This window comes from Neopelma chrysocephalum, unplaced genomic scaffold, assembly GCF_003984885.1.
Source record: "Neopelma chrysocephalum unplaced genomic scaffold, ASM398488v2 Primary Assembly neopelma1_22, whole genome shotgun sequence".
In the NCBI taxonomy this organism is placed as follows: Eukaryota; Metazoa; Chordata; class Aves; order Passeriformes; family Pipridae; genus Neopelma; species Neopelma chrysocephalum.
The window spans coordinates 417,069-435,985 of NW_020897689.1; positions in this window are offsets into that span (position 1 = coordinate 417,069).

Here is an 18,917-nt window from a genome sequence, read left to right on the forward strand (position 1 = left end):
AATCTGTGTTATGGCTGCCCCATGTCAGCCAGGGAGGATGTAGGTGTTAACATCACTGAAAAGTTCGAGCACGAGTTAGACTAGCCCAAGGGAAGCACAACATGCATGACTGGCACTTGCATGGCAGGTAATCCAAGCTGACATTGACCTTGACAACATTACATGACAATATTTTTACTAGAGGAAACTGACCTTGAATTTCCCAGCAATGTTAGGTTCCAGCAGGCTTCTCTACAGCATGAGGATAGCACGATCCTGTTCTTTTTATTTCAGAGTTTGGAAATGTTTCATGTGGTCAAACATTTCCAAACTCTGCTTGTTCTGTCCCTGGTCTTTGTTTAGTCCATGGCCTCAGAGATCCTATCACAATCTCAAGTGATATAGATCACTAATCACCTCATGGCCTTCGTGGTATCTTTTAGATTGTGACCTCTCTTTGCAGGTATATGTGTAAAAGAAAGTGTCCTGGGGAACATTCCTTGCTCACTGGCCTGTGGAAGGGTCAGTGACAATCATAGGCTATATATGCAAAATCCTTCTGAAAAAATTTTCCGAAGTCAAGGAGAAGGAGGCAGGACTGGTGCCCTACATCTGTCTCCGCTTCACTAGAAGGGGATAATCTTTGCTGTTTAACTGGTGCAGTCTGTATACTCCATCTGCCAACTCCAGAACCCATCTTCTTTGTAGGGACTCCTGCAGGACTGGTTTTACCCTCAACTTCATTTGCCGTGGCTAAGATTTACTAAAACTGGGCCATATTTTATGACTTTTTCTTAGCTTCTCCACACCTTAATTTGATGTTAACCTTTTGCTCTGTTAATCAGAAAAAATAAACCAACCAAAACCCAGCATGAAGCATTTTTTAACATTACTTAATTGATAAAGATGTCAATGATGAAGATGTAATTTCATTGTTGGTTTCTTCTTTGGAAAGTGTAAAGCTTCATGAAATGTTATTCCATATATTAGGCATGAGGAAAAGAGTAAACAAAAGATAGAGATTAGTAGAACCTGCTTTTATGGGACAGAGTCAGATTCCAGATCACCTTTATTAGCCTTAAATGAGAGTAATAGGGTCCAGGTCTTTGTTACCTGAGGAATCTTAGAACTGTCTGGTGTGATGATCTCCAGGCACTCTGGAAAGACATGGTACTCCTAGCCTCTTTTTTTAAAAAATGAGTAAATTAATGAGTCTTTTCTTCTCACATTTGTATTCACTTTATGCAACCTTCTTCAAGGACTGTGCGGTCTAAAGGATGGAGACCACAACTAGAATCTTCACAGGCAACTGGGAATCTGTTTCCTGTTGTTTATGTGGCAGAACTGACAAAATCAGTCTTCTCATCTTTCTTCATTAATTTCTTTCTCTGTCCCATAACTGGGAGTAGAATAATTAGTTAATGGGACTAATTCTGTTTTCATTTACACTAATGTCATTATGTGTGATACCTGCTGAGATCAATGAAATCAAATAAACCTGAAGAAACTGCTGAGGTCAGAATCACAGACAGTATTTGAAAACCAATCTTTCACCCAGGAACTAGACTCTTGTGGTTTTTTGTATTTCCTATGCATTCCCAGTGATCTCTTTTTTCCCCTCTTTTCTCTGGGTATATGCAGCACTGCTTTTTGTCTTTGCTCAGTGATATTATTGCATTATTCAATGTCATTGTCCCAGAAATACAGCCATTTTAAAAAATGGGCAGGCAATTATGATGCTTAACTGTTCTAAAACACTAACATTGCCCAGAACAAAATGAAGTTATTCCTTCTACTGTTCTGTAACTATGGAGCAATTTTGAAAGGCAGGAAGAGGTCACAGTTCTGCAGCTATGGGTTGAAATTTTCTGGAGTGAGAAAAGGACCAATGGTTTGACCTGTAGCAACTCTATTGAAGCATTTTCGCGCAATTATTTCAAACATAATTTTGATATATTTTCTGGTTTTCGATTGGTCACTTTAATGTAAACTTCAAGACTAGCTTTCTTGTGTTTTAGAGTTAACACAATTGAAATGAATCCCCCATTTACTCATTTTTTCTTGGACACATTGTATTTTTCTAAAACTATTTTTAGTCTGAAGTGTATTTTTAATGCTCATATTGGCTTCACTTCTTTGTATCATTTTTATCTCCTAAACTGCTACAAGTTTATTATTATCATTACAGTAATGTGGTGACCAGAACTAAACACAAAACTCTCAACTCCCTGCCAGAGCCTTATATAATAGGAGAACAATGGATGAATGTTGTTAATTTTAAATGCAAAATTATAAATCAATTACAGTGATGGCAAAAGCCCTTCGTGACATGCCACAATTTATTTTCAAAGACATTTAAACCTATTTCATATGCTGAACAATCTGTAATAAATTATGATTTTTTTTTTCTTCTGAAATGAAGCTATAATTATGACAGTTGAATTCTTGTTCTGAGAAATAAGGTGGCATTTAATTCCTTGAGAACAAATGACACTCACAAAAGAACAGTTAATTATTCTCAGCTGCAAAAAAAAAGGGGGGGGCAGGGAGAAGGAAGAAAAAAAGTATGAAAGAGAATGGTAGCACTTTATGTGAAGTGTCTATTAATGAATCCTTAACGAAAGCTGTACTGCAATTGAACTTTGCTTGGTGTCCATGTGATTGAGTAACAATCTTTAGGTCCAACCCTTCCCATAAAATCAAAACCACATTCAGAGTAGGAGTACAATGAAGGGATGTATATTCAGGAAATGTTACATCTCTCTCAGCAAACCTTCAATATGCAAAGAACAAAGTGCAGAAAAAATCTGATGCCAATCATATGGGCAAAACAAACCCCTAAGTCATCTCTGCAGTTCCAAGCTCTGCTGCAACTGTACCAAGGCACAATTAGTCCCAATACTTCTTAATTTCCATGCTTAGTATTTGAATAAGATGAATCATTTTGATTTCTGCCAATATTCACAGGGCAGTAAAGGGGGATGCTAACCAGTCAGCTCCCTCACGATACAAATATGTGACCATGTGCTTCACTCTTCTCGCATGCGTAGCTCCCACCATGATTGGTGGGACCACACAAGGGTCATAGGATAAAGGACTTGCTGGATCCAGAGTTTCTCCCCTGATAGCACTAATCGTCCCAATTTCCTGCTGTATTTTTGCAGTAACCAGTTCACAGCTGAGTGTATTAGCATAGGTTGGGCAGCATCTCACATTTTCAGATCTCACTTCTGAAAGAAGTGAAGAGTTGCCAGTCTGGTTAATCTACCTCCTTTCCTCAGGGAAGAGAGATGTTTCAGAAGGGCCATACTAAACGGAATACCCTCCTCCTTCTTGGTTCAGTTAAGATTTGTCAATTGACTGATTTGGGGCCTCTCTAAAATATAGTGGGAACAACACAGTTGCATGTAAAACAAGGCCTAATGCACTGAGTTACATTAATGTTAAATCAAATATGATTGGGTTAATTCTGTTTCATTTTATGTTCCATGGATGTGTGGTGCCAGCAGAATTTCAGAGCTTTAAGAAAAGTTGATTGAGAACTATGTGGAAATAATATCAGCAAAAAGACTTTTGTATCAGGTCTTTCTGCTGTCTGTTAAGAGGTGTACAGTCTAAAATTTGGAGGATATAACATATTTCTTAATATCTGTAATTTTTATATTGCTCATAAAATGTATGAAAATTAATTGATCATGCAGTATGAGAGGTACTGGATATTGCAACTGCCAATTATTCCTCTGGGAAAAAGCAGACTTTCCATAAGACTTTCACCACAACAAAGCGTATGAGAAATCCCGGTTGATTTCTAATGTGAAAAAAAGAGGTACTGTTAATAATTAAGAGTACACACTTCAAAATAATATGCACATATTTTTCATTTTGTCATCTTTATATTCAAATATGGTTAAATCCCTTGGTAGAATGACATAGTAGAACAGTGTTAGACCCATGTGGAAACTTACATGATTAGATATTTTATTTGTCTGCTCAGTTCTGTTAGCAAACAGAAGATTTATTAATGCAATGTAAAATATTCACTGGCAGGTAAAAGTAATTCTGTTAATGAACATGATTAGAACAGCAGCTGGAATACAGAAAATGCAGCGTTTGCAAGATCCATGGAATTAATAGACCTTAAAATACTCAGGAAATCAATTAAAATACATCTTCAAGATTACAAAAATGAATGTGCATGTGTTTAACTTGAAAATGAACAATAAAAGAATAAAAACCCATACTTCCTCGTCAGGAACATTTCAAAGTGCCTTTTCCTGACCACTGCAGAGCTTGCCAAAAGATTTGGGAAACAGATATTTTTCCACGGCTTTTAATTGGGAAGGTACACTGCGAGAGAGAGCTTGAGGTAGTTGGAAGCTTGCACTTCTCCCTTGTTCTCCCTCAGGGCATTCTCACACTACCTATTTTCTGTACTTATTAGGTTATTTATATCCCTGCATGTGGGATAAATGCTCATTAAAATTGCTTTGCTGCAACTGCAGCTGGACTTGTTGGTGAGGGCTGGATAATCCCAGGCAAAGGAGGCTGGGTTCTGAGGGTGGTGGCATAGCCTCAGGGTGATGTCCCCACTGTCCTTGGCCCCGTGCCATCTCCCCCAAGCAAAGACAGCAGAGCAGATCAGTGATGAGCAGGGCAGATCAGTGATAGGACCAAATTTGTGGAGACCTGTGTCCCTGTTTTGCTGATTCTGATACCCTTGCCCTGTCACTGAGCTGTTGAGGATCAGGCTGTCTGGGAACCATCAGCCCTCCTGATTGCACCAACAGGAGCACAAGCCTTGGCTCCAGAGGCTGGTCTGGAGAAAGTGGGAGCTGGAAGATTAAATAGGTGCTTTGTACGGCAAATTTCCATGTCAGGTTTGGATCATGGGAACTGGGTCTCCGGCGAGGGAGCTCTAAGGCACCTGAGGGACACGGCAGGTGCTCACTTCCCTGGCCATGCAGCCAGAGCCACCATTTCAGGCACAGACAGAGACCAGCTGAGCCTGCCACTGCTGTATCATCCAGCCAAATTAGGTTGTGCTTTGATAAGACCACTTGGTTTCCCTCTGCTTCCCTGAGACTGGCTACCTCACAAGTGTAGGAAACATTTTCCCAGACAATCAAATGTGGTTTTGTGGGTTTTTTTTAAGTAAATGTAGTAGCAAATATTTTTTTACTCTATGAATGTTTAGTGCCACTTTCTCTTCTTGAACTGTATGTTACTGTAGAGTTCTATTCCTGTGAAACAGGAAATTTATCTGTGCTGTTCTTTCTCATGTAATCAGTACAGAAAAGTTATGGATGTGATTGTGCTTCTGTTTACCACTGTTAAGCCTTTCAGCCTTTCTTGGCTCCTGCAGGAGTGAACTTACTGCTCTGAAAAAGTGAGAATGCAAGGTGATATCCCTTGCTTATTGACATTTCTGGTCCAGCATGAACACCAACATGAATCCCTGTGTCAACCTATTTATTTGTTTATCCAAAGATAGCATCTCTCAGGAAGAAACAATGAAACAGTAATAGGTATTCCCTTTTTAATCACCTATGGACCTCGAAACATAACCTTCCCTTGAGACATGCTGCAGATTTGGCAGTTTTATTTTTAGCACATTTATCAATCAAGCAATTGGATTTGAGCCTGAGAGAGATGCCTGCTTTTATAATGCACTCATTAGTACCTGATTATTGGTATAAGACAATACCATATCTGCTTTATGCCAATAGCTAGAGTCAGAATTGTTTGGAGTCCAACAGGATCTGAAAGGTATAATGCCATCAAGGAGTTTGCTTGAGACTAAATCAATGATTTAGTACTTTAGGTGTCAAAAATGTAGTATTCAAACATTAGTTACTCTTCCAGGGAAATTTGTTTTGAATCAGCATCCTGGTCCTTTTCTGTAAGACACCCCAGTTAAAGAAGATTGCTATATATTTCTACTTGAAAAAAAATAAACCAAGTAAATTTATGCTTTTAGTGCTTTTTATGTACAGTCAATCACTTATTTATGCACACATGATGAAAAGGAATTAGAGCGAGACAGAGTGTGCTCCTAATGAGTTTCACAAATATATTGTGCATTTCCCATGCAAGTGAATGAGGAAGGTGAAAGACCCAAGAGCTGCTGAAGATCTCAAATTCCTATAAAAGGAAGATTCACCATGAGTTTTCTTTCCATTTACACTTTCTCTCCCAAAGAAGATGCAGAAGGACAGAGCTGTCATAAAACCATGAATAAAAGTTCCCAATTCAATGGGAAAGGAAGCTCTGATGAGCAAGGTATGAACCTCAGTGGACCAGGGTAAAGCCCACACTGCCTCCTTCCAGCACATACTGCAAGGGATCTGCTCTCTCTGCTCAAACCTTCCCTGAGGTGGGAAATCTTTCAGAATATGAACTGCGAAATGTTGCTGCCCATATGCATCATCATTCAGTCTTAGAATTATCTAATCATAGAAACACAGAACAATTTGTGTAGGAAGGGATCTCTAGAGGTCATCAGTCCAACCTCTCTCAGAGGAATAATGAAATCATGTTGCTCAGAGCTACCTACTCTTCTGTCTTGGACACTTTCAAGGATGAAGGCTCACAGACTCTCTGGGCAGCCTGGTCTAGTGCTTGACCACCATTATGGTAGAAAAAAATTCTCCTAATACTGAACCAGAATTTCCCATGTTCCAGCTTGTGTCTCTTGCTGCTCATCCTATCACCACGTACCTCCAAGAAGAGTCTGGCTCCCATCTTCTCTGTACCCTCCAATACAGACAGCAGCAAGGTCTCCCCTGAGCCCTCTCCTCTTGGAAATACTGCTTCTATTAGGGAAGTGTGTAATAACATTTTTCTAGGAGTGAAAGTGTGATTTTCTATATTCTACCCATAGTCTGTCCTCAATATCAATTCTACACTGCTGTGAAAGAAGTTAAAATCTTGTTTTAGCCATAGGCTACCTCTTTAAGCTTTTAACCATGTTTTCTAATACTGCTTGTTCAATTCAGGATGATTTCTTAATGTTTCTGCTTAGATAAGCAATGACTATAGCAAGTATGCTACTGATTTTTCAGATCGGTGGTGGAAAGAGAAAATATGAGGAAGAGTAATAATTTTGGGTTGAACTTAATATTTTACTAAACTGAAAAATATTTTACTCATGTCATTCATCAGGAGAATATTAAAAGACCCAAAAAGATAAAGGAAGAAAGGAAACAGTGGTTGGTCTCCCATAACCCTAGGATACAGTTGTTGAAATTTTTCAATGAGAAGATGGCATCCTATAATACTTCAGCATTTTCCAGTTTTTTAACCCAAAACTTCAACTGTATTTTTCACAAATGTGTAACATGTTTTGACCTACCCCACCTTCCATTTTTTCGGCCAATAAATCATTTGCTTGGAAGATGTCAGTCAACTACATCACAACCTTTTAGAAAGCCCCAGCTCATGTGACAACATCAGCACGCAGGTGCATGGCTCTTGGTCTCTGGAGAAATCACATAGGAACCATCTTTAGAGCCTTTTTTGGCCCTTAGCATGTCTGTTTTTGAGTTTCATTTCAAAGAAGACAACTCAAAGCTTCTACAAAAGTAGAAACACTAAAAATGGGAATAGAGGTGCATCAGTAGTGAATATTTGTAAACGATTCCAGCAGCATTCTTGGCATCTGGCTGGCAATTTCATGTAATCAGATTTCTCCTTTAGTTCCTGTTATGTTAATTGATTGGTTTGCGGATCTGAAAAATTGCATCTCACACTCTGTTCAGCTTCCAGGTTCAGGCTTATCCTTTTAAAAACTGCACTGTGCAATATGGAAAGCTGGGCTTTTTAATGGAGGTTTTAACAATTACAGTTAAATTATTTGGGGTGGAGGGAAAGACATATCCAAGGATAACACCTGTTTTGATGCAATTAAAGCCCTACAGCAGTATATGGATAAAATACTTCTAGAAAACCTTGCTCTGTAGAGTTTAAAATTACAGGGCCAAAGGGGGTGTCAGTAGTTAGTCCCCAGAAAATAGATTGGTAATGATGGAAGCAAATTGATTTCAACTATTGCCCAGGTGCAATGGAAGGTGTGTGATGGTGACATTTAAAGACATAGAAGAGCAATTAGAGAGACAGGTGCTGCTTATGCTGAAGCTTGCATGTTGTGATGTACACAAACTGAGGTAAAACTGCTGGTGCAATGCAGGCTTTAAAACAGGATCAGTTAAGTTATTTTATTTTAAAAAATGATTATAATTGCCATTGGTTCCTCTATCCTTTCCTGCACTAGTGTCCCTTAGTAACTGTCTTTGTGAAAGCCTTAAATTCAGAATAAATTAAATTCAGCACATTTCTCCCAAAACAAACTAAGTCTCCCATTTATTTCTTTGCCAAGTGCTCTCCTGTAGCAAACAAGTGCAGTTCGTAAATCTTTACAACATAGCCTGATGTTTTCCTGCAGAGAACACATGGGGAAAATGTAGGTCCTTGCTTGTAGTGAGATTTTTCCCTCTTGTCTTCTGGCCTGGCTTGGCATTCACCCTGGATCTGGCTTAAAGCATAATATTGTGTGCCCCAGGCTAGGGCTATTGTGTATCCTCTTTCTTTCCTTTTTCCCCACTCAAGATACATCATGTTCTCTCTGGTCCCAAGCTCCAATCCAGGTGGACAGGGAGGAACTTGAAGCACTGTGTTGGGAGGAGATTCAAAGAAAAGGATAGGGAAAAAGGGGAATGCAGGGTGGGAGCCCAGTAAGGGAGAAAGTGAGGCACCAACAGCGTTCCGTGGTAGGAGAGGCTCTGTTTCATGAGTGAGAGTTTCCCCTGTTGAGACTGCAGGGTCTGGGATACTTGAGCTCTGGACTGCAGAGTGCAGACCCCCTTTTACCAAAAACGTTGAGAAATCTATACAAAAATAAACATGCAGTTTTTGCACTCCCTAAAGTCTGTATCTGTAGCCAGGTACTACTCTCTGTTTATTCACATTGAGAATCACCGATGTGCCAAGCTGGAATGGACCCACAAGGATCATTGAGTCCAACTTCTGGCCCTGCCCAACTCCAGGACCATCACCAAGAGTCACACCATGTGCCTGGGAGCATCATCCAAATTCTTCTTGATCTCTCTCAGGCTTGGTGCTGTGACGACTTCCCTGGGGAGCCTGTTACAGTGCCCAAACACCCTCTGAGTGAAGAACCTCTTTCTAATATCCAGCCTAAACCTCCCCTGACACAACTTCAGGCCTTTCCCTCGGGTCCTGTCACTGGTCACCACAGACAAGACGTCAGGGTCTGCCCCTCCTCTTTCCCTCATGAGGAAGTTGCGACTTCCTAAAAAACAATAGAAACCAACTATCAAAAAAGAAAAAGTCCTCCAGAAAAATCCCATTAACTTCCTGCTTGGATATAATTTTCTCCAACCACACATGGAAAGTATCTAATCTTTGTATTAAACCCAACCTCTGCAAATGTTCTGTTGTATCAATTGACAATGCAGAAGAGTGAGAAAAGCATGCACAAAGAGCTACCCACTCCCCTGTTTAATTTTGGATCATTTTGTGATTCACATGCTCTGACCCCAGCTGTTCACTTGGCTTTTTTATATTCCAGTTGTTTTATCTGTGAGTAAAGGCAAGATTAAGACATTGTCTCTCCAATTATAAAAATCCTGGGTGGAAAAACACATAATGGCTCTGCTGTTAGGTGGGGTGGAGAGGTCACTGGCTAGATTGAGACAGAATGAGCTAAATTTATCTGTGATAATACTGGATTGGTTTTTTTGGAGTTAAGGCAGGGATTGTTTTGCCCTAGTATGTGTTGTTTCCTCCTCCTTTGCTGAATTAGTTGGATCTGTCAGGGTTTAATTCAATTACCGATGACACTGGAGAAAAGAGCGGCAGAAGTGGGCTGGATGGAAGAAATGTATTAACACAGAAAAATCTCATCTTTCCCCAAATCAGTCAGATGAGAACAAATCCTGGGAACTGTCAAGTGCCTCTTATTTTGGTTCTTCAAATAATTCAGGGTTAATCAGTCCATTTGCAATCGTTTAACTGATAAAAACACAGTAAACAAAGGAGCTGGTTGCAGTTCTGAACAGGAATTGAAAACAACTATTTTTTTTTCTTTCCAGTTTGCATAGGGCTTGAAACATATGGACAGAAAACACAAAGTTTGTGTTAAAAGAGGTGTCAGTTATGAACGATGTTTGCAGGGCTCCCATGAACTAAAGAGAAAAGAGTCATGCAGAGCCACCAACAAGGTTGCGTCCGAGGGCTTCAACAGAGAAATATTGCTAATATGTTTAACTCATTCTGTTAAAATGAAACATTTGTAGTTATTTTCTTGTTTCCGATGATTTTTATCCTATTTGCAAATCTAACATATGCACATAACTTTAAGTGAATGATACCTAAACAGCTTGCTGCCTTGGTGTGTTTCGGATTTTGCTTAGCCCTATGTGTGGGTTGTCTGGTGGGACTGATAATTTGTGTTTCTACTTCTTGTTCATGTTCAGGCAGCCCCAAGAATGAAAAGTTTGAGCAGTTGCACAAATATGCCCAAATATCCATTCAAAATGCATGTGTGTGGCTTTGCAATTTTTCTTTCCCTTGTGGGGATACCCTGAGTCAGGAGGTGCACAAATGCTGATAAAAAATGCAAACTCAGATATCTGCCAATGCTGCTGGGGTTCACATGGCTTTGCTCACCCTGGTCCCCTCAAACAGCCTTCCTGTTCTTCTCATGGTTTAGACGGTGATTCATCCCCTAATAAGGCTGTTTCCAACAGCTGTAATTGCTTAAGATATGCAGATTTCTTATGACCGTGACCCACTTCAGAACCCTTTGAAGCTGGTTAGTCCCATGTGGGTATGAAGCTCTGAAAAAAGCAAATCCCAGGCCAGGTCTGGGGAGTTGTTTCGCCTTTGTATCACAGGCAATGGTCTGACTGTCATTTCTAGAATTCACTGTTGTGACTTTTGGCAGTTTCAATTTAAGTCATAGGTGATAATGAGGCTGGTTCAAGCCTGTGGACGAGATATTTCTGTGGCGATGCTGCCTCTTTTAGACAGCTGGTAAAAAAAGCATTTTGTAATTATGACTGATGTCTGTCCAGTTACTATATTTAAAGTCTAATAGACTTTTAGAAATGCTGTCTTATCCAGCAGGATTTAACTTCATTAGTTTTGAAACAGGAGAGAAATGTTAGTCATTGTGCAATCTTTGATTATGCACTGGGGAATTTCCTAGGGTTAAATTAACCACAGGGGAACTCTACTCTTGTTCTTTGAATGCCAGTGAAACATACTGAGAAATACAGGGGAAAAAATAATTATAATTTTGAAATGTAAAAACTATAAAGTTCATCTTATGTGTAATCCCTAGTGCACAGTAATTTCTGTATACTTGCACCATTTAAAGTTAATGATACCATTTATTTTATATTTTGTTTTTGCTTTATAAAAAAAGTCACACCACCAGCAATAGTATTTGACCATAAAGGGACATTCAAAAAAACTACCATTTCACCAGACTTGGTTTAAATTCAGGAGGGAGATAATTTGGCCACTAAATGTCCTGCCTTATCCACAGCGTCATTGGAGAATTACTCTCCCGAATCACTTTCATCCCCCAGCTGCTGACAATTTAGCAGTGCTGCTTGCCTTTAATTAATCTCTTTGAATTTACATGTAGAAGGTCAGTGTCAATGACTTTGGCAGAATTAGCAGAAATTTTTGTCCAAAAAATGTGTTTTGAAAGATGTGGTGTGACTGGAATCCAAAGCCTTGTTTGACAAGTTTTTTATGTTATATTTGGAAAATATGAAGTGATAGAGTTTACAATTTCATATATCAACAAAGATTTCAGTAATTTCATTTCTAAAAATGAAAATAACCAAATGTTGGTTTTCTTTTCATCTGATGATTTTCTTTTTATCTCCATATCCTACTAATTTCAAATGGAAAAGGAAGAGTGGAGGGCAAAAGTATGGAATAACACATCTAAAAATGAAGAAATCTTCTTTCCTTCCTCACATATGAGTTGGCAAAAAAATATAAAAAATCCTGTGAATTTATGTTTCTTCCATTCAGCCATCTTAAAAATGTTCTTCTCTTTTGTACTGAAAAACAAGTTGAGGAAAATATGAAAATCCATACTTTTAAAATTAATATTTTTGCATTGTTGAACCCAACCTAATCCTCAAGTCAGCATGAACTTTTTAAGCAATGCAAAAGAAACACAATTTAATTGTTCAAAAATATTGTCAAAATAAATTAAAACTGGTAAAAGTTTTCCTTTATTTTCTTTATTTTCTTAATGTGCATGTAAAATAGGATTTCTGTCTAACAGGTACAGAGCCTGAGTACGAACTGGATTCTACATGAGACCTAGAAAGAAACAGGGGAAAATTTATTTCTTCTCAAATTGCATGTACTACTTAATGCAGAAACATCTACCTAATCCCTAGACTGCTCTTTTTTTTTTTTTGCTCTGTTGTAGAGATACATCCTACAATCTTTATTACCTTTTCTCTTGCCTGATCTTCTGCTAAAATTTGAAACAAACAGTCCAACTATCTTCTTGCAAGATACGTATGAAAATCACAACCCTAAAAAACATATTGGTGTGTACATCCTATGGAAGAAATGAGCTATGGCTTGGACCTCAATGCTAGCTGGATGCAGCTCTACCTTGTAAAAGAAGGACATGTCTCATATGGCATATCTAGTGAAAGGAAAAGCTCGACATGAACGACTGATCTATTCTCTGCCAGTACTGTAGGAGACTGTTCTATAACAATGCAGATTAATGTCGACCAGGCACAGAGAGAGCATGGGTCTAAAATTTCTAATCTGTGCTATTTAAGCATGTGGGACTAGTAGCATGCCTCCTTTATTTAGTTATTCCTCTGCAATTTCATAGGTTCTCTAATTTCTTATGATCTGTGCCCTTTTTGAACAGAATTCACATTGCACTTAGCTTTTACCTAATGTGTATCCATTTATGACTGCCAAAAAGATGGTATTTCACCCATTTCCAGACTACAGGATATGTGGAAGTTGGCTGTCATTTTCTCCTGTTGGGGTAATAGGAGATGCTTCTGGCAGTCTTCATCCACACCTACACTCCTATTTCAGTACAATATCCTTTCAGCAGCATACAAGCTTCAGACTAGACTTGGCAAACCTCTTTACTGAGAAAAAGCTGAACCACAATACCAAATGAGAAAAAGAGGATGGCAATACATTTTTCAAGACTGTTTTGGATGGTCTGGGGTAGCTTATGACTTCATTGTCATTATTTTGACCTCACACATCCCTCTAAGTTAGGATGTACAATATTGCTCCATTCTAGAGATGGAAAAACAATTAGTTGATTTAAATCAGTCCTAAAAAAGAATGATTTGACACTTGAGCTTCAAACCAGAACTTCATTATTCCTGGCTTTATGAGGAGTCTGTAGCTGCAGCTCAAATAACATACCTTTTCCTCTATTGCCCTTGCACAAAGAATAAAAAATGATTAGAAGAAAAGTAGTCCTTGACCTGGAAACCAGATAATTTTTACGGAAAATCTGCAAAAGGTGGGAATTTGTTATGTAACAGGTTTTCAAAATAAGAATAGCCTTAATTTAGTCTAGGTTCTGTTAGAAACCCAACTAAAAGATAGCAAAAAAAATCTTTCAGTGGGTACCTTTTGAAAGAAAGATATGATAGGTGGAAGAAAGCAGAAGAATAGGATAAACCACAGGACAGAATGAAGATACGTGAATTGTAAAATATTGTAAGATATATCATTGTCGGACAAAATGATCCATGAACTTGCATTGTGTGTGCTATTTAGAAATAAAAACACTGGAATGCAGAGGCCAGAGTAGATGACTAAGGAAAACTAAGGGTCATCTTGGGTGTAAAGGTGTGTGCTTAAGAAAGAAAATGGTCCAAATCAAGCAATACCAGAGAGATCCTGGGATGAAGTTAAGACAGTGTAATGGAAAAGAACAGTGAAAGAAGAGACTGTGAAAAGAGTACTGACTATGCTAAAATAAATATTTCTTTTTTAGATGCTGGAGAGCGATATGGTCATGTAATCTGCATATTGCCAACACAGTTGCTATAGCGAGTGTAATGTACTGTATTTTTTTACCACCAGGGAGACTGTTGCAACAGACAGGGAGCTACATTAGGAAGTTGTGCTTAACAAGTCATGTGTGATTTTACTGTCAAACTGCAAAGTGCCGCTCTCCTATGGAAGAAGGCTGCGAGTACTTTCGAGGAGTTGATAAACACCACATGATGCAGCTTTCTGGGAAAAACAGAATCCTTTGAAGCATTTCCAGCAAAATCCTTGGAGAGGCAAAGCATATTTTCAGATGCATGATTCTAGGTTAAACAGCTATGTCCCCACTTGTTTACAAAGCAGCTCGACAGCTGTTGTGAGCCACTAGCCCCCTTTGGACAGACAGGATACATTTGGATCTGTCACAGCCAGCCATGGTGTGCCTTTGCTGCATTACTCTGCAAAGATCTCATTGGAGATCTGCTGCTGGCAGGGCTAAAAGCCTCACCAGCTTTAAGAGCAGCAGATGATTAGTTTCAATCCCACTTTAAGTTTTCTTGTTGTTTTTAACTCTGAAGTTGCAGGAAATGTTTTTAGTAATGAAATTGGTATTTGCAAAGCTGTACCCTGCTTTGTGCATGAGGAATAAGATATAAAAATAAACAGCAGCAGCTGGTTATTGTCAGGAAATGGGTTCTTTAACAGAAGAGAAGAAAGACCTGTGTGTCTGTTTAGACACAGAGATGCAGGGTCCAGTTTAAAATTAAAAAGTTTCATTAAAAGAGCAGAGTAAAGGTTGGTGTTGCAGCTGTCCTTCAACATTTGGGAAATCGAGCTGAGTGGTGCAGTTCCTGAGCTGTGAAGCCTAATCTCATCTCCCAAAAGTTCCGATGGAAAAAAGCCCAACCGAGGACACCTTAAAAACATTGACCGGACAACCTGTCATGGGGAGCAGATGAGGCAGAGATTTAAATCTCATTTTGCAAATAAAGACACATACCTCCGTATGACTTTGCTCCTGTGGATGGATGTAAGAGTAATTTAGTAAGCTCAGTGCACCTCTCTACATCACAAGGGGCACTGCTGATCACCAAGCAAGGACTAGTGTCCAATTTCTCCTTTCTAATTCTCCCTTTCCTCTTTCTGCCATGGCCATGCTGCTGCTGGGGAGTGAGAGGGGAGCAGGACAGGAACAGCAACCAGACAGGGCCATCTGCCTCCCAGTGCACCTCTTGGCAGCGTGTGCCTGCTGGCATGGCTGAAAGATGGATGCAAGGGAATGGTCTATGGCTGTCTTACTTCTCTGCTTGGTTTTTCCTGCTAAATAGCTCATGATAGATTCTCATTACAAAATATCCCTTGTCCAGCAGCCCTTCTGCATCCTCCTTATAAAGGCTGTAGTGGTCCTTTACCCAATGTAATATGATATTTGATGCCTTTAAGCATATATATAACATCCCACTGTAGGTACTACTGCTTGCCTCTGTGCAACATATCCCTAAGCTCTTCTTCCCTGGCAATGTTTTCCCTCTAACCAAGGCAAAGGAAAGCAGAGACAATAAATCTCTCTCTCTCTGCTGAGGAGAGTGGCAGCAGACCCTCTGCCTCTAAAGCCCACAAATCACAGGCATCAGGTCCCTTGCAATCAGCAGCAATATTGTTTCCTTTGACCTCCTTACCAGAGACTGGTCACAGCAAAAATTATTGCTGATGGCATCTGACAGTTCTACATCACGTTCTGACATTAGCTTTTAGTTACTGGTTCTTTTTTAATAGCTGCCAGTGTGTTCAGTCAAATACCTGTCTGTCACCACAATCAGACAGACCTTAATGTGTCTGTGTTATGGAAGAGGACCTCGGCATCTTTCCAGCACTTTATTATAGTCCCAGTATAGGTTTTTATCACAAATTCCTCATGCATAGCTGTCCCTGCTCCACCACAGAAATCTTCCGAGTTGGCAGCTCCAGTGTCTGCTGCCATTAATCTTCTCCATGCTGCAGAGAGCAGGGCACCAGGTGATTTATGGCAATTACCTGCTCTGATGCAGCAGAGCTCAGGTGAGTTGGGTTGAATCGTCATTGCTGGTATGAGTTTTGTCCCCAAGCAGCCTGAGGGTGCAAAATACTCTGTTGTACACCTGTGTTTACTTTCCCCCTTAAGCATTGTGAGTTAAACAAGAAGAGGGAATATGCTTTTTAATCACATTTTAGAATACTATTGCAGTGGTGGTGCACTGGTAAGTGAAAGGTTTGACACTTTGACAACCAATTCAGAATTAAAAGCTGTAATCAAATGTCTTTGTTAGTTTTGTGAAAACAATATTTTCCCAGGAAGGCTATAAAATGCACATCTTTCACCTGTGATTTCCCAGACTGAGTTCTGGTTTTAATTTTATGCATAATTCTCAGGTTTTACTCCCCATTTTCTATTTTTTGAACTGTTGGGGACCTGAAGTGATGCGCAGGAAATGAAAGTTGTGCCAAGCTGAGATCAGCAGTGATACCTTGAGCCAATTAAGGAGCAATGTTAATGGGCTCCCAGTGAATCCTCCTAAGCCTTCCACACCAGAAAGGATGAAGTCCACAACACAGGGCTGAGCTGAGCATTTAAAGCCTAGGAAAATAAGAGCAGATCTTCAAGTCTTTATTCTTAAGCAGCTTCCCTACTAGTTGTGTTGAAAGGGAAGTGTGTTCTGTAATAGGAAGACATGGAAGTGATTTTTCCTCTTATGAAGATTCATATCAGTGTATGAGTGTGTGTGTGTGCAGGTATGTGTTACAGCATCTCAACAGTTTGTATCCACTGGGAATTAAGCTGACTTCTACATTTCTTTTTCCCTACTGCTACTTTTATTTGTTTAATGTCAGCATGGGAAATGGAAAGTAAGATGAATCTTGTGATTAGTCTTGTATATAGAGGAAAGGAAATGAATTTAGGAGGGAATATGTGTATGCAGTAGGCTGAGTGCATGCACCCATTTGCAGAAGAGCTGTAGGAAGAAGTGGGACCAGCTGCAGGAGGAGCAGGGGCAGCTGAGGAGAGGCATTGGGGAACCTGCATATCAAGAGGTTTGGGGAGAGTGGTGACTGGCCCATGGCTCTCCAGAGGTGGGTCTACCCTGCCTTGCTGTACCTCTTTGTTTCCATGTGGGAAATCATAGGAGTGAATTGTAACTCACTAATCGTACTGATGTGGGACATGTTTATTTGGGAATAAAGAATGGCTTTTTCTTCCTTAGCTTGAGCTGTTTTCAAAGCAGCCTAAGTTAAGCTGGAAAAATATGGTCGTTCTGGAATGCAAATCTGTGAGGGCCTCATAGGAATATAAATATAGCATCTTATCTTGCACTGTTATATACTCCCACACAGACAAGCCCGGAGGCAAGTGAAAAAAATGAAGGCTGGGCTATTCATGATACCCCTGGCATCAGCTCCAATCACACACGGGCGCGTGGGCAGCTGGAGCCAACATATGCTAATAGTGATCAACATATGCACGTGGAGCTCGGCCACACAGAGCTGCAGCACAAAGAGCCTGGGTGAGGTGACATTTACCAGTGCTTTCTTTGACCATAGAGCTTGCTGTTAAATGCTGTGTCTGATCCATGCTGTGACAATATATGAGCTGGACTTCAGTGATCCTTGTAAGTCTCTTCCAATTCAGGATATTCTATGTTTCTACGAATATGTAATAAACCTGGTGCTACCTTTAACGTGTAGCCATGGTTTTCCTCTGAGATGCCTTGATTGAAAGCCTAGTTTCCGTACAGCCTGCTCAGATTAGGAGAATTCAGGGTATAAAGGAGTTTTTGGGTTATATTTCTTCCCATTGGCTGATTGTTGTGTGAGAACCACACATGGCCTCCCAGATATGGGACTGAGGCCTTCCAGCGTCCTCACTGCTTTGGGGTTTTCAGGCCTCTCGTGGTATTTGAGGTGGTACAAAGTAGCTGGGTAACAGTGCTCTCAGAAGCCATTCTATTTTTTAAACACTTCACTCTTTTAGCTGTCTAGGGCCGTCTCCAACCCAAAGCCCTATCATAATCTGATGGCATGCTGGGGCTTGTTTACAAGATAAACTAACAGCTGCTTTCCTCTCATCCACTGCTCCTGCTTCAAACTTGAAATAGGAATTATCAATGTGTGTCAGAACCAGGAGAGTCAAAGCCTCCTTGGAGATGCCCTTTGGGCCTCTCTTTCTGCTACCTTGCAAACATATTTCTATTTTCAGAGACGGTAACCCAGCACCTAATCTTTCACAGGCACATGTATTTCTCCCCAGGAGGCATGTTAGCAACGAAGGAACTGATTTTTTTTAACCCCCCCCTCTATGGGTTAGCCCACTTCTGCTTATCAACCCACCTCAGCACTTGGTGTTTGAAATCTGGATCAGAATTTTTCAGTTTCCAGGTCCTACACATGGTTTTTCAGCAGTGGCCTCATTTGCTTTCAAAGCAGTTGAGCAAAAATGCACCCATTTTGGGTTTTGTGCATCTGTAGGCAGAAATATAAGAGGACAGGTCTTAGTATTTTTTTTTCTGAACTGATGTTTAGTGACTGTATTAAAAGGCCACACACAAGCTCCTCTCATATTTGCATATCAATACTTAGCCTATTAGAAGCCAATGAAGTGAGGGTCTTGCCGTACATACCCTCTCACAGCGTGACGCTCAGACTTCCCATGACATCCTTTCTTCAGCTTTCATGTCAGTGAATATTATATTGTGATGCCTTGAAGCCAGGATAAACTGGGGCTGTTAAATGTTCAGATGTATGCTCAATCTGTGAAGCTTGCAGCTGCTCCACTCTTTTGATAATGCTAGTAAGCAACATTAGTAAATAAAATAAATGCTTAAGGTTCATTTGCTGCACACCCCAATACATGAATGAGAATAGAATTG